Consider the following 15,781-nt stretch of genomic DNA (forward strand, 5'->3'; position numbering starts at 1 on the left):
CAATCCGCAAAGTCGGGCAAAATCATCTTCTACACGTGAGCGTAGGAACCTTGCGAGTAGCCACTGTGTGCTATAAACAGCTTCAATTACCCTTAGCCTTTCCTTTCTACTAAATAAGCCGTCGGCACTCACGGTGATACGTACTGTCCACAGTTCAGTTCTGCTTGGACGTAACAAGTCTCTGTGACCTATGTGGACACCTTCATGAGTTTTCTTATTATAAAACAAGACTGATACACAGAAAAAGCCACGGGGTCTGGGGCGCCTGGGTGGCCCAGTTGGTTAAGCAGCCAACTTCGGCTCAGGTCGTGATCTTGGAGTTCACGAGTTCGAGCCCCACGAAACCCGGCTCTCTGTTTCTGGAGAGTCTACAAATTAAGAATGGCTTTGAAATTGTTAAATAGTTGGGGAAAAGTCAAAAGAATAATAATATTTCATGACACATAAACCTGATATGAAATTCAGAATTCAGGGTCCGCAAATAAAGTCTTATTGGAACACAGCCTCGCTCATTCATTTACATGCCGTCTGCATTTAGCACTGCAAGGGAAGACCTGGGAACAGCCACAGACAGACCATAGAGTTACTAATGTGGCCCTTTTTTTTTTTTTTTTTTTTCAACGTTTATTTATTTTTGGGACAGAGAGAGACAGAGCATGAACGGGGGAGGGGCAGAGAGAGAGGGAGACACAGAATCGGAAACAGGCTCCAGGCTCTGAGCCATCAGCCCAGAGCCCGACGCGGGGCTCGAACTCACGGACCGCGAGATCGTGACCTGGCTGAAGTCGGACGCTTAACCGACTGCGCCACCCAGGCGCCCCTAATGTGGCCCTTTTACAGAAAAAGCCGGCCAACTCCTGATCCAGGGGAATGTCCTAATTGAAAGTGTTTATCAATCTAGGTTTAAATAACCAATGTAAGTTTTTAAATAAGTGAAAACGCAAAAAATAGGACTTATGAAACCCCAAAGCCGTACAAACTGACACGTAATTGTCCCTTCCACTGCAGAAGGCATCTCTCTCTTCTCTCCCCCTCGCTGACTGTGTCTCCAGTCTCACTGGCCTCCTGGCAGGCTCCTCATGGCCGCAGGCACATCCCTTCCTAAAGGTCTTAGCACCGAGTCCCTGCCCCTGAAATGCTCTTCCCCCACATCCCCAGAGTTCTAACTCCCTCACCACGTTATATTTTGGGTCCCATGGTCCCTCCTCATTGATTCCAAATCCCCAACTGCAAAAGTCAGCCAGCCACCCTCTCGCACTCCATACTCCTTTATCCTGCTCTAGTTTATTATGATTTCATACTATGTAGCGTTTATCACTTTCCAACCTACCATGTTATGATATTCCTGGGTATGAAGCTTATGGTTTATTGCCTGTCTCCACACACTAGAAAGTAAAGATCAGAAGGCGGTTACTAGTAAAGACTAGGAAGGGATTACTATTTTGTTACTTACGTGTTCTAAGTGTCTGGGACATTTTCTGGCACATAGTAGGTAGCCAATAAATCTCTACAATTTTTTTTAATGTTTATTTTTGAAAAAGAGACAGAGCGCAAGCAGGAGAGGGGCAGAGAGAGAGGGAGACATAGAATCTGAAGCAGGCTCCAGACTCTGAGTTCTCAGCACAGAGCCCGACGCGGGGCTCGAACTCACAAACTGCGAGATCGTGACCTGAGCCCAAGTCGGACACTCAACTGACTGAGCCACCCAGGCGCCCCTCTACAATATTTTTTAATTAAAAATTTTTAAGGTTTATTCATATTTTGAGAGAGACAGGGACAGAGACAGAGCACTAGTGGGGCAGGGGCAGAGAGAGAGAGGGAGACACAGACTCTGAAGCAGGCTCCAGGCCCTGAGCTGTCAGCACAGACAGAGCCCGATGCAAGGCTGGAACTCAGGAACAGGGAGATTATGACCCGAACCACAGTCAGACGCCCAACTGACTGAGCCACCAAGGCGTCCCAAATCTCGACAATATAAATAAAGGAAAGAACACAGCCTCACCCAACAGAGCAGATTCCTGTAATTCTCCAGCATCACTTCTTTGCGTAGGTTCCTCTGCTCAGAGCTCAGTCCCTTCCATTCTGAATCTGTGAAGATCACAGCCACATCCTGGAATGTAAGCGGCACCTACAAATAAGCAGTAAGTTAACGGACAGCAAATCACCATCCATTTTCTTTTTTTTTTTTTAATTTTTTTTTAATGTTTATTTTTGAGACAGGGAGAGACAGAGCATGAACGGGGGAGGGTCAGAGAGAGGGAGACACAGAATCTGAAACAGGCTCCAGGCTCTGAGCTGTCAGCACGGAGCCCGACGCGGGGCTCGAACTCACGGACCGCGAGATCATGACCTGGGCCGAAGTCGGCCGCTTAACCGACTGAGCCACCCAGGCGCCCCAACCATCCATTTTCTCAGAGTGAGAGGTGTTATCGGTGGCCCTGGAGAGCCCGGATATGTGAGAAATTGATCTAGTTCTCTGAAAGCACATGGTTCTCCCTATAAAGCTCTTCTAGGCATTCCTAGGCTTTGTGTTAAAATCTGAGGGGCACACAGCTGATGCATGAAACACACCTCTGGCCCTCAGACGCTTGGGATTTCCTCGCAGAAATGATCGGTGACTCAACCTGCAAACCTCAAGCAGTGCCAGGGAAAGTGACCTTGAGGATCATTCTGGGGGAATTCTGAGGTGGAAGCATGGGGCCTGAGCTGGAGAAGGAAAGAAGCACATGTGCACGGGGCTTGTGCTGGGCATCGGGGGATGATGAAGATTTAGCGGAGAAAACGGAACAATCTTCAGCTATAGAGAAAAGCGGGAGTGAACAGACGGGGACCACAGTGAGAATGTTTGAGGGATGCAGGTCACTAAATGGGATCTGTAAAAAGCTGTCTTTGCCTGCTATTTTAAAAATAAAGTCCTGGGGCGCCTGGGTGGCTCAGTCGGTTAAGCAGTTAAGCATCTGACTCTTGATTCTGGCTCAGGTCATGATCTCATGGTTCTTGAGCTCCAGCCCCAGGTCTGGCTCTATGCTGATAGCACAGAGACTGCTCGGGATTCTCTCTCTCTCTCTCTCTCTCTCTCTCTCTCTCTTTCTGCCCCTGCCCCGTGCCCACTCTCTCTCCCTCTCTCTCAAAATAAATAAACTTTATAAAAAAGCCCCTAATGCTTCACTCATCACGTAGTGCAGTATGTCACATATGCAAAACAGCTGGCAAGGGGAATGGCAGGGATCGTCAAGGAAAGGGGTACTTACAGATCATTTCATCTTTTTCAAAAATCTGACGCTTTATCAAGATATAATTCAAAATTCACGGCTTCATAAAACTCACCCCTTTCAAGTACAGGCACCCCTTGCTTTGCACGGTTCCGAGGTGCACAAATCGGAGTCGCCACGGTTTAGCTGAATAACACCAGACCCCGACCACAATGGTTCAAATGTCAGTTACTGCGATATGATGACCGCAAGCGCGAGCTCTGCCGCTAGCTCTCCAGTCCGCCAATCACTATGTAAGTGACAGATGGCGTCATGACCAGTAACCAATCACATCACTTCTTGGGAAGGCTCCCTTCCCTCAGCTCCCCTTTGCTAGAAGGCCACCGTCTATGTGCTGGCCTATTTCTGTACCCTCTTCCGTGCCACTGGTCTACCCGTCTGTCTTTATGCCAATCCCCTGCTGCCTTAATGACACTGGCACCATGACAGATCTTTCTCCAGCTTTGGTTCTTCTTCAAGAATACCCTGGCTAGTTGGGGCCTTTGCGTATGAAAACAAACTGCAGTGCAAAATGAGGTACGAATCTTACCACAAACGAATCCCAGACACAAGGTTGAATAAAAGAAGCCAAACGCGGAAGAGTGCGGACGATGTGATGACATTCATTAAAAACCAAATAGGAAACGTAATCTGTGATGCTAGGGGTCAGGATAGAGTTATCCTCGGGGGAGACCGGAGGACTGGAAGGCTTACACGCATGTAATGCTCACAAGTGGCAGTGTTCTGCATCTCGATCTGGTCCCATGGCTGTGTTCGCTTTCTGAAAATCAGAGTACGTTTTTTTAATGTTTATTTGTTTTTGAGACAGAGATCGCAAGCAGGGGAGGGGCAGAGAGGGGGTGGGGACAGTGGCTCTGAAGCGGGCTCTGCGCTGACTGTGGAGAACCTGAAGCGGATTTGAACTCACAAACCATGAGATCATGACCTGAGCCCACGTCAGATGCTCAACCGACTGAGCCACTGAGGCGCCCTGAGTACATTTTTGAACTACGCACTTTGTTATCTATTACACTTCCATCAAATTTCAAACAAACAGAAACACCTTACCCTGGCCGGGCGAGAGAGTTCATGCTTTCCTGACATTTAAATTGCTTCTTTCCCAGAAAACTGCTGATGACAGCATTCCATGTGCATCATTCATCAAATAATACAGACCCGTTCCTGAGGGTTGGAAAATATGCTCCCACATTTTTTAGATTGGGATTTATGTTGCAGCAAGAAGGCTATTCAACACATTAGAAGCTATAGGAGCTTAGGAGTCAAGGAAAACCGGGTTTAAATCCTGGCTCCACCGTGTGGTAGAGGAGTGTGGCCAGGTACCAATCACACGCCCCTCCAGGCCAGACTTTCTCCTTCTGAAATAAATTGTATTACCACCACCACCACCCTTTTACAGCTGTTATTAAGAATTACTGAGGGGCGCCTGGGTGGCGCAGTCGTCTAAGCGTCCGACTTCAGCCAGGTCACGATCTCACGGTCCGTGAGTTCGAGCCCCGCGTCAGGCTCTGGGCTGATGGCTCAGAGCCTGGAGCCTGCTTCCGATTCTGCGTCTCCCTCTCTCTCTGCCCCTCCCCCGTTCATGCTCTGTCTCTCTCTGTCCCAAAAATAAATAAACGTTGAAAAAAAAAAATTAAAAAAAAAAAAAAAAGAATTACTGAGACTGGGTGGCTCAGTCGGCTAAGCGTCCAACTTTGGCTCAGGTCATGATCTCACAGCTCGTGAGTTCGAGCCTCACATCGGGCTCTGTGCTGACAGCTCGGAGCCTGGAGCCTGCTTCGGATTCCGTGTCCCTCTCTCGCTCTCCCCCTCCTCGCTCATGCTCTCTCTCCCAATCTCTCTCTCTACGAATAAATAAAACATTAAAAAAATTTTTTAAAAAGAATTATGGAAGAAATGTTATCATGTCCAAGACTTGTCTCTAAAATAATCCAATGAGGGAAGTGAGGGATAGAAATGGCATAAGACTGGCCATTATAGGTGACTACTGAAGCTGTATTGACGGGACCTGAGGCCTTATTACAACTTTGCTCCTACTTCTCTGTATGTTCCAAAACTTCAGCGATAACAAGGTAGAAGAAAGATGTCCAGGGCACGATAGCATTAGATAGGGTGGATATGGGGTCAAACTTGATAGTACATTTAGAATGTTCAATAGTTGGTTTTTCAAAAATACCCCGCGTGTTGAAAAGTCTCCTGAACCCTTAATATTAATCTTGGATACATTTTTCAACAAAGACAATCAAACACACCAACGCAGGAGCCCCTCATTATGAAGTGAGTCAGTGTCTGACGCAGGCATGGACGACCGCCTTTCCCCTTTTCACGAGAGAGAATAGATGCTGTTCTCTGGGAAACCAGCCAGCATTTCAGGGAGGGCGGTGGGGAAGTAACCCACCTCCCCAGCATTTGGGGCTTGTCCTCTTTCTCGGAGCCGGTCAGTAGCACAAGAAGGCAGCCCCGGGGAAAGGGGCAGCAGCAGCTGTGGGGCGCCAGGCGGCCCATGGGCATTTCCAAGGCAGCGACTCCAGGCCCCATAGGGAGGAAGGAGCCCCTGGGCGCACCTGTGGTCACTGGGGCGCTCTTGCTGAACCCGAGCTCGCTTCCCCCCACCACGGTGCCTCTCTAGACCCACCAGCTCTCACCTTCTGCTGTATGATTTTGATCTGTGTCTTCATGGCCTCAAGTGCCTTCCCTGCCCTCCAGAGGCAACACCTGCCCCCCGGTCCTGCTCGCAGTGGGCAGAAGGATCAGGCAATGTCGGGGCCCCACGGATAGCCCGGACTCTGCCTTGAAACTCTGCCAGAGGGCCGGGGAGAAGTTACTTCGTCTCAACTTCTGCTGCCTGGGGTGACTTCTCAGAGCCTTACTTGTGAAAGCCCATCTTGCTTCCACGAAGCCAGGACCTGGGCGATGGGAAAGTCACTCAACGTTGCCGGGAGCTGTACCGTGGGCCCTGAGCCCATGCCTCCTGGACAGGGGCCCTGTCCTCTCACGTCTCCTCATTCAACACGGCGCCTCGGGCTTCAGGACTTCCTCGGATTCCTTTACTTCACCCCTTTCCAGCCTCTACGCCCTCAAGTCTGTCCCCCGCCCCTCTTCCTCAGCTGTCAAAATATACAATTCCTATCCACCCTCACACTGCGGATTCAAACTCCATGTCTCTGCTCCCTGGAGCGTGAGTCAGAGTGCCTGTGGATAAAGAGGCGCAGAATGTCTCCTCCCAGACCAATCTGGGCATGCAGAACTCAGCTCCCGCCTCCCTTGGCCCTGGTTCCAGCTGTGTTCAATCCCATGTCCCTGAACTCTTGAGGGCTCGGGGTCTCAACTGAGTTCTTCCTCTTTAGGTCATGCTCCAGGCCTCACAGTGACTCTGTGAAGGTAACCCCCACCTTCCTTATCACATGGCCTTATCAGAACGGTGCATCTGTGTCTCCAGATGAACCCAAGAGGAGATCCTCCATTCATGCGGTCCCAAAGGAGGCAGGTGGCGTCGAAGCTAAACTACCATCAGAAGCAACTCGGACGGCCCGCCCAGGATCTCAGCCCCGAGGACTGTGGTCGCCCTGTTGCCAGTACTCTTTGGAGGCTGGCCAGGTCCCCCTTAGGATTCATCCCTTAATTCCATAGGCAGAGACTCACTCCCTCTTCTGTCCAACCTGGGCATCTCACCTTCTTCACACCACGTTGCAAAGTTTCTATTTATTTGACTACCTTCACTAGATTCTGAGCCTCTTGTAAGAAGAAACACATCTCAGTCATTTTGCTAATCCTGGGGACTAGGATAAAAGAGGCCTTTATGGTGGATTTTTACCACTGTTCCCAATTATTTATTTCTCTATGCAAAGACGGCACCTCCCTGCCCCTGACATCAGGCTTGGCCTTGTGACTTGCCTTGGGCGATGAAATGTGACTGAAGGCCGCCGTGCCACTTCTAAGCACTGCCTGATTCCACCATCACCCACGTTCTGAAAGAAGCATGTCCCCAGAAGGGGCTTTGGTTTCTACCGTAAATGATCACGGTGCAGAGCCAAAGCTGACCTACGAAGGAAGAGGAATTAGACTGGGGTTACGGTCAGATAGCCGGGTGGGCCACGGAGAGTTGGGGGTCACGTGTCACTGCAGCACAGCTTGGCCTAAGCTGATAGAGCCCTCTGCTCCTAGTAATACCAACATCTATAAAACGAGTACTGTCCAGAGCTCATGAATCCTTACAACATAGCCAAGAGGAAGGCACTGCTATTCTTTCCATCTCACAGAGGGGCAAGCTAAGGCACTCAGAGGTCGGTTGATGTGTCCTTAAGATCATAGCTACCAAGCGTCAGGGCCAAGCCTAGAATCCAGAATTCTCATTCCAAAGCCCGTTCCTTTCAGCGTTGCTACGGCAATGCCCAGTGAACAAAGGACTAAATGAAAATGCTGAGAGCAAGCGTATGTCCACAGGGTTCTGAGTTCGCCCTGAAGGAGACAGGACCCTCACAGCAAAAGGGAGGAGGGGTCAGGAAGGGCCAAGTTATTCTGGAGTGACAAATGCTTCCCCCCAGATCTCCGTGGCTTAGAGTTATGAAGTTTCTTTCTCACTCCGGCTCTGTGTCCATCATGTGTCATCTGCAACTGTGCTCAAAGCCATCTTCAGTCCAGGACCACGGCTGCCGGGACCGCCTCTGTTTGGAACACGGTCAGTAAGAATGATAGAGGGAAATGTCAGATAGAGAACGGTACTCACGCTCTTACCAACTCTACCCAAAGTGACACCTCGGATATAGCTCATTAGCAAATTGAGACACATGGTCACTTCTGAGTTCAATCGGGCAGGGAGAGACCACATAGGAGGGATGTCAGGATGTCCGGGAAACGTTGACATGGCATTCCACTATAGGGTCAAAAGGCCATAAATTGATTGTCCGCCTCCCCCAGGCCCCACTGTGATTGGCAGTTCAGTGTTCTGGGATCTGTGGCTGTGCCCAGGCCATAAGACTAAAGGCACGGTTCCTTACACCTGCCACACCATTAAGAACAAGCAGGGATGCCGACCAGGAGAACAGGGTTCTGTCACAGAAGACCTACAGCCGTGAACATTATGCTGCCACTCCGAGCGTAAGGCAGAGGGGGCCCAGCCAGCCAAGAAGGGGCTCTGCAGCGAAGGGGGCAGCGCGGCCAAGAGAGAGAAGGAAGAGAAGAGAAAGGAAAAGACTAGGAGAAATGGGGGATTTCCTAGAAGAACAGAAATTGCCCAAAATCGAGTCCAAAAAAAAAAAAAAAAAAAGCAACCAATTATTAACCGAAAAAGAAAAGCAAAGGACAAAGGTCTCTCCCAAAGGCACGGGCCTCAGACCATGTTATTGGTCAATTCCAGCAACACTTCGAGGAATAGGTCGCTCTGTAATAAAGCTTAAGTGCCCCAAAGCATTAAAACCAGCTTCCTAGCTCATTCATCAAGGACACCAAGAGCAAGCAAGGACCCTACAGAAGAAAGAAAACCAGGGGTCAATGCCACTTATAAAACGAGGTGCAGAAGTTCTTTTTTTTTAAATTTTTTTTTTCAATGTTTATTTATTTTTGGGACAGAGAGAGACAGAGCATGAACGGGGGAGGGGCAGAGAGAGAGGGAGGCACAGAATCGGAAACAGGCTCCAGGCTCCGAGCCATCAGCCCGGAGCCTGACGCGGGGCTCGAACTCACGGACCGCGAGATCGTGACCTGGCTGAAGTCGGACGCTTAACCGACTGCGCCACCCAGGCGCCCCAAGGTGCAGAAGTTCTAAATAAAACGTTGGCAAACTGGATCCAGCTGTGCCTTCAAGAAATAAGACTACATCGTCACCCAGTAGACTTTATCCCAGGAAGGGACAGGACGGTGTAGTGTCAGAAAACCTACTAGGTGAGGAAAACTTCCTTCTTTTAGTAAGCTGATTGTGTATGTGTGTCTGTGTGTATGTGTGTGCATATGTATAAATATGTGGTAAAATATTTCTACCTGAGAATCTTCCTGCTAACATACGACCCAGTTGTCAACATTTTGCTCTACTGGCTCTATCACATCTATCCGTCCATACTGGCGAGTACGTGGACATTCAGAACAGCAAACTTTTCAACTTTTCTGCATGCCTGTAAAACGTCAGAAGAAAACGTTGGGGGCAAATGGGATCCAAAGAGACTTCCATATTCACACGATCTATGAACGAGTGTAAAACACCAACTTCAATCTGCACATTGCTATTTCCCAGAGAAACCAATTTAACATTGTCTTGTTCTCCCAACGGTAAAGAAATACATCTCTTACGCCATTGTAAGAGACCTCAAGGATGAGACGCTACAGCTAGAAAGAAAGTGCGATGTGAAACCTGCAGAAAACACTGTCAGCACGACTTGGGTCCTAAAATGCTACATCTCAACAACACCTCAGGACGGGATCTTGTGTCAGTGACGTTCGATTGTAACAGGTGTCCCTGAGATGGAAACTGCTACAGTTTTTTTGTTTGTTTGTTTTGTTTTTAATTTTTTTTTCAACGTTTATTTATTTTTGGGACAGAGAGACACAGAGCATGAACGGGGGAGGGGCAGAGAGAGAGGGAGACACAGAATCGGAAACAGGCTCCAGGCTCTGAGCCATCAGCCCAGAGCCTGACGCGGGGCTCGAACTCACGGACCGCGAGATCGTGACCTGAGCTGAAGTCGGACGCTTAACTGACTGCGCCACCCAGGCGCCCCGCTACAGTTTTTTTATACACTGCAACCAAATTCACCACACACTGTCTTCTGTTTGCCAAGTCCACTGTGACCAATCTATTTTCTTATAAAAAATACGAACACATGAAGTGCATAATCTTCCTCAGGCTCCTGTGGAATTACGGAAGAGTCGGCTTTAAGGGATCTCCATTTCCCACTAACCATTTGATTTGATACAACACAAGAACATTCCAACTTGCTCTGCCTTCTTGGTCAGCACTTTTTTCTCAGGATCTCTCCAGCTATTATTTATTTGTTCCAAAGCCGGTAACGACGATGTTTCAAGTACACTGACCCTGTGTTGGTCTGGTGGCAATTCAAACTGGGTAACCGCGGAACGCTTAGCCTAGGGACTAGTTACGAAGGTGTGAGCAGAGTTAGGGGAAAACAAACAGATGCTTTAGCACCACGGCTGCTTACGAGAGCCGAGGGTCTCGACCAACGCCAGGTCTAAAGGTGGAGGGAGCGGTTACCAGGTTCAGGAGCTAGAGCCATGGAGAGAGGGTTGCTTGGCAGAAGTTTTGGCTTTCGGCAGAGGTACACCATTAACCCGTGGTGACCCAGTAGGGAGGGAGCCATTGGAATAAAATACACAGAAGCAACAGAGGTTAGCAAAGCTATCTGAACCAAATCTCCTTCTGAAGCAAATGAGTAATTATGGGATATGCTAATTCCATCAACCCCCGTGGACTAGGAAATCTAGAATTTTGGTATAGAAGTAAGGAGACACAAATGTGATACTCAAAGGGTTAGGTAACATCCCAGGAATCCTGAATTTGGATCAGGAATATCAGTGTGAACAATGAGGTACTTCTTAGCTCTGTCCCCTGCCAAAGGCTACAGTGACCAATTCAACTGCAGCGCCCATCCCTGATTTCCAGACTGTGGCCTTTTTTTTTTTTTTTTTTAAGTTTATTTATTTATTTTTGAGAGAAGAGGGTGCAAGTGGGACAGGAGCAGAGAGAGGGAGAGAGAATCTCAAGCAGGCTCTGCACTGTCGGTTAGCACGTGGAGCCCAAAGTAGGGCTCGAATTCACTGTGAGATCACGGCCTGAGCTAAAATCAAGAATCAGATGCTTAGGACGCCTGGGTGGCCCAGCCGGTTGAGCATCCGACTTCGGCTCAGGTCATGATCTTGCAGTTCATGAGTTCTAGTCCCACATGGGGCTCTGTGCTGACAGCTCAGAGCCTGGAGCCTCCTTCAGATTCTGTGTCTGCCTCTCTCTCTGCCCCTCCCCTGCTCATGCTCTCTCTCTCCTCTTTCTCTCTCTCAAAAATAATAAATAAACATTAAATTAAAAAAAAAAAAAGAGTCTGATGTTTAACTAACTGAGCCACCAAGATACGCCCAGACTGTGGTCTTGACTTACTATTTCCCATTAAAAGGAATACGTGCTTCCAGAAAAAAGAAAATGGCTTATGCCTGATTTGTTGCAGGAAATGTACAAGATGAGCCTGAAATATCTTGACATACCAGAAAGCAAGGATTTACAAAGACTCTTTAGAATCATATCACTATGACTTCGTGGTTAATTAGATAAGGCTGCCAATGGCCAGAGATGGGACAATGTTAGTTTTAACAAGAATATGACTCGCAATAGATTGAAACCCATCAGATGTGTTTAAACCTACAAGTTTATAATATTTTTTAAAATAAAGGTCAACTTCTAATAACAGGTAACCAATTCACTTTCTTGAAAACTCATTAAATGAAAGATTGAAGCATTTAATCTCCTTCCCGATATGAATCGTGCCTCTGGGTAATCAAATAGTAGATGAGGGGAAGTGTCTCCTTATAATATTATTCCAGCGAAGACAGGAAAATGACAGAATTAGCATATCACCATTTTACATTCCTCAGTGAATGAACACATCTAGGCATTACGAATCAAGAATGGCTAACATCAAAGAAAACCAAAAGCAGATGTTATATGCATCCTGATAAAAGCATACATCACTTAGATTTTTTTCAAAGGGATTGAACCTAAGTGTGATGAAACTCTACACCAAATGTGGGGGAAATACAAAGGAATACCTTTATCTGCAATGAGAATATATCAGCAAAATCCAGCCTGCAGGAAGCTCTACATATCAAACAGTCTTGGTCCTTCAACAGATAAACTGGCAGGAAAGGAAGAGGATGAAAGAACCTATAAATTTTAATTTTTTTTAATGTTTTATATATTTTTGAGAAACATAGAGAGACAGAGACAGAGACAGAGACAGAGACAGAGAGAATGAGCAGGGGAGGGGCAGACAGACAGGGAGACACAGAATCGGAAGCAGGCTCCAGGCTCTGAGCTGCCAGCACAGAGCCTGATGCGGGGCTTGAACCCACGACCTGTGAGCTCACGACCTGAGCCAAAGTGGGACACTTATCCAACTGAGCCACCCAGGTGCCCCAAGAATCTATAAATTTTAAAAGACACATTTTAAAAATCACTATTAGATTTTTTTTTTTTTTTAAGATAAAAAAGCTAGGGTACCTCAGTTGGTTGAGAGTCCAACTCTTGTTCAGCTCAGATCATGATCCCAGGGTCATGAGATCGAGCCCCATGTTGGGCTTCGCGCTGAGTGTGGAGCCTGCTTAAGATCCTCTCCCTCAGGGTGCCTGGGTGGCTCACTCGGTTGAGTGTCCGACTTCAGCTCAGGTCATGATCTCACGGTTTGTGAGTTCGAGCCCCGCGTCGGGCTCTGTGCTGACAGCTCGGAGCCTGGAGCCGTCTTCGGATTCTGTGTCTCCCTCTCTCTCTCTGCTCGTACTCTGCCTCTCTCTTTCGCTCTCAAAAATAAAGAAAATGTTAAAAAAAATTCTCTCTCTTTGCTCCTCTCCCCCACTCCCGCACTCCATCTCCCTTTAAATAAATCAGTAAATATAAAAATAGCAAAATAAAAGGTAAAAAAGCTAACCTATGAAGTTTAGAGATGCTTACTCAGGTGACGGACCTTAGAGACACTCAGGGAAAGGTTGCTTTTGAAGGGAGGGACAAAGTTGTGACTGGGGACCATCTGGGGAGACCAACAAAGCACTACTTTTTGACCTGGGTGTTCACTTCCTGTTCGTTCTACACTATCCCTTCTGTGTGCTTTACTTCCTGTGTTGTATTTTATAATAAAAATGAAATTCTACAATGAATTCTATAATTCATTTTATAATAAAAATGAAATTCTACAAAATAAAACCCGTGTAAGTGCAGCAACAGACAGTAAGTGGACCAGAATAGAGAGCCCACACATTCTTGGGGTTTTAGGTAATACAGCCTCTCAACACAGCCAGGAAAGGATGGCCTCTTCGTGAAAGCGTTCAGACAAGCTGCTGTCAGATTGGAAGTTAGATTCCTAGCTCACACCTTGCATAAAAATAAATTCCAAGTAGTGTGAGAGCTAAAGATTAGAAACAAACAAAAATACAGACATTTAGAAACATGCAGGAGAACATACAGAGGCCCTTGGGGAAAGACAGATCTTTAAAAAAAAAAAAATCCAGAAGCCATTAAGGAAGAGGTGAATACATATCAATTACTACATATCAATTAAATACTGCCGTTTAGGGGTGCCTGGGTGGCTCAGTCGGTTAAGCGTCCGACTCCGGCTCAGGTCACGATCTCGTGGTCTGTGAGTTCGAGCCCCGCGTCGGGCTCTGTGCTGACAGCTCAGAGCCTGGAGCCTGTTTCAGATTCTGTGTCTCCCTCTCTCTCTGCCCCTCCCCTGTTCATGCTCTGTCTCTCTCTGTCTCAAAAATAAATAAACGTTTGGGGTGCCTGGGTGGCTCAGTCGGTTAAGCGTCCGACTCCGGCTCAGGTCACGATCTCGTGGTCTGTGAGTTCGAGCCCCGCGTCGGGCTCTGGGCTGATGGCTCAGAGCCTGGAGCCTGTTTCCGATTCTGTGTCTCCCTCTCTCTCTGCCCCTCCCCCATTCATGCTCTGTCTCTCTCTGTCCCAAAAATAAATAAACGTTGAAAAAAAAATTTTTTTAAATAAATAAATAAATAAATAAATAAACGTTAAAAAAAAATTAAAAAAGATACTGCCGTTTAACCAAAGACACCTCTAGGAAACGTGGGGAGGGCATACACATGTATGTGTGTATTTAATTTCTGATTGTCTTTACATTAAAAAAAATGCCAGAAGGATACACAGAAAGTTAACAAAACTGATTATCTATGGGAAATAAATCTGTCTTGAAAGTGTCCTAGAATCCAAAAAACAAAACAAAACAAAACAAAACAAAACAAAAACAAAAACAAAAACAAAAAAAACTTCAATAGTTGAATTTAAATTTAGCAAGGTGGCAGGATTTAAAGGGTCAATATACAAACATCAATTGTCCTTTTATAAATACTGACAGAAATAGTTGGAAACTTACCTTTTAAAAAACATTTCCAGGGGTGCCTGGGTGGCTCAGTCGGTTGAGCGTCCGACTTCAGCTCAGGTCATGATCTCACAGTCTGTGAGTTTGAGCTCCGCATCGGGCTCTGTGCTGATGGCTCAGAGCCTGGAGCCTGCTTCCAATTCTGTGTCTCCCTCTCTCTCTGCCCCTTCCCTGCTCATGCTCTGTCTCTCTCTGTCTCAAAAATAAATGAAAACATTAAGAAAAAAAAAATTTTAAAAACATTTCCAAATGCATCCCGGACACAGACGCGTGGGAATAAATTTACAGAGAAATGTTGCTGGGACAAGGATGGTGGTAATCTGGTCCGGGGGAATATTCTCTGCAAAGGCTCCTGCCCTTAAATCAGTCCTGGATCCTAGGGGACCGAGCAAGGCATCTGAGCCTCAAATGGGACACTGTAGGACACAAGATGTCAGAATAGGCAAAGGAAACTGGCCCATGATGTGGAGCTCGGAAGATACTGTAGGAATGTAGGAAGGGATACAGCAGGCGGCAAGGATGAAAGAGACAGGGTGAGAGCCTCAGTTCTGTCTCCCAGCACCCAGATACCCGGCTAGAAATCCCCAAGTTTAAGTGAGGAGTGCTCCTCTTCTTTTCAAGGCAAAAGAAAAAGAAAGCCTCAGATCTGCCACAGAAGAACGTGGACAGCTTCTGAGGGACAGAGTCGGGTGTGGGCATCACTACACAACCTGCCCTGATAGACTCTTATTAAATAGGGAACTGATCCTTTTTCTACCTGTGGGCCTCAAGGTGTAATATCATTATGAATAGTTAACGTTTACATAAGCTAGGTCTTGGGATAAACTGAGGCGGTTATAAATCTCACTCAAGCTGACAAAGCTACAAAATCCCTAGATCTGAACTCTAGCTGCAGAGTGCCAAGGCAGTTGGGTCAGTGGTCATGTCACTAGTGGTCAAGGCCTGTGGGGTGCGACAGTTCCCAAAGTGTATCCACACATAGGGTTGAGGGGATGTATATGAAATAAGACTGGCTGCCAATTAATAAATGTTGAATATAACGATAGGTCCATGGCGGGGGGGGGGGGGGGAAGGGGTCCACTGTACTATTCTACTGGTGGGTTTACAATTTGTCCTTGCCAAAAACTTAAAAATAAAATTAAAGTCCTGACACCTGGGCCCCATAGGATGCCAGAGGAGATTTGGATAATCGCCCAACAGCCCTCAAAGGTTCCCACTAAGTTCCAGGCAACAGGTTTGACCCCCAAGCACAAGGGAGAAGCAGACAAGGGGGAATCAGCCAAACTGGCCACCCACATTACAAACAAACCCGAGATCCCTGCCACAAAGCAGAATGCCGAGACAAACCTTGGGACCACAGGTCCCAGAGCAGCAGACCTGCCCTTAGTCAAAAAGCTGCTTAGATGTAAGCCC

Source organism: Lynx canadensis, chromosome A3, assembly GCF_007474595.2.
Source record: "Lynx canadensis isolate LIC74 chromosome A3, mLynCan4.pri.v2, whole genome shotgun sequence".
NCBI classification, from domain to species: Eukaryota; Metazoa; Chordata; class Mammalia; order Carnivora; family Felidae; genus Lynx; species Lynx canadensis.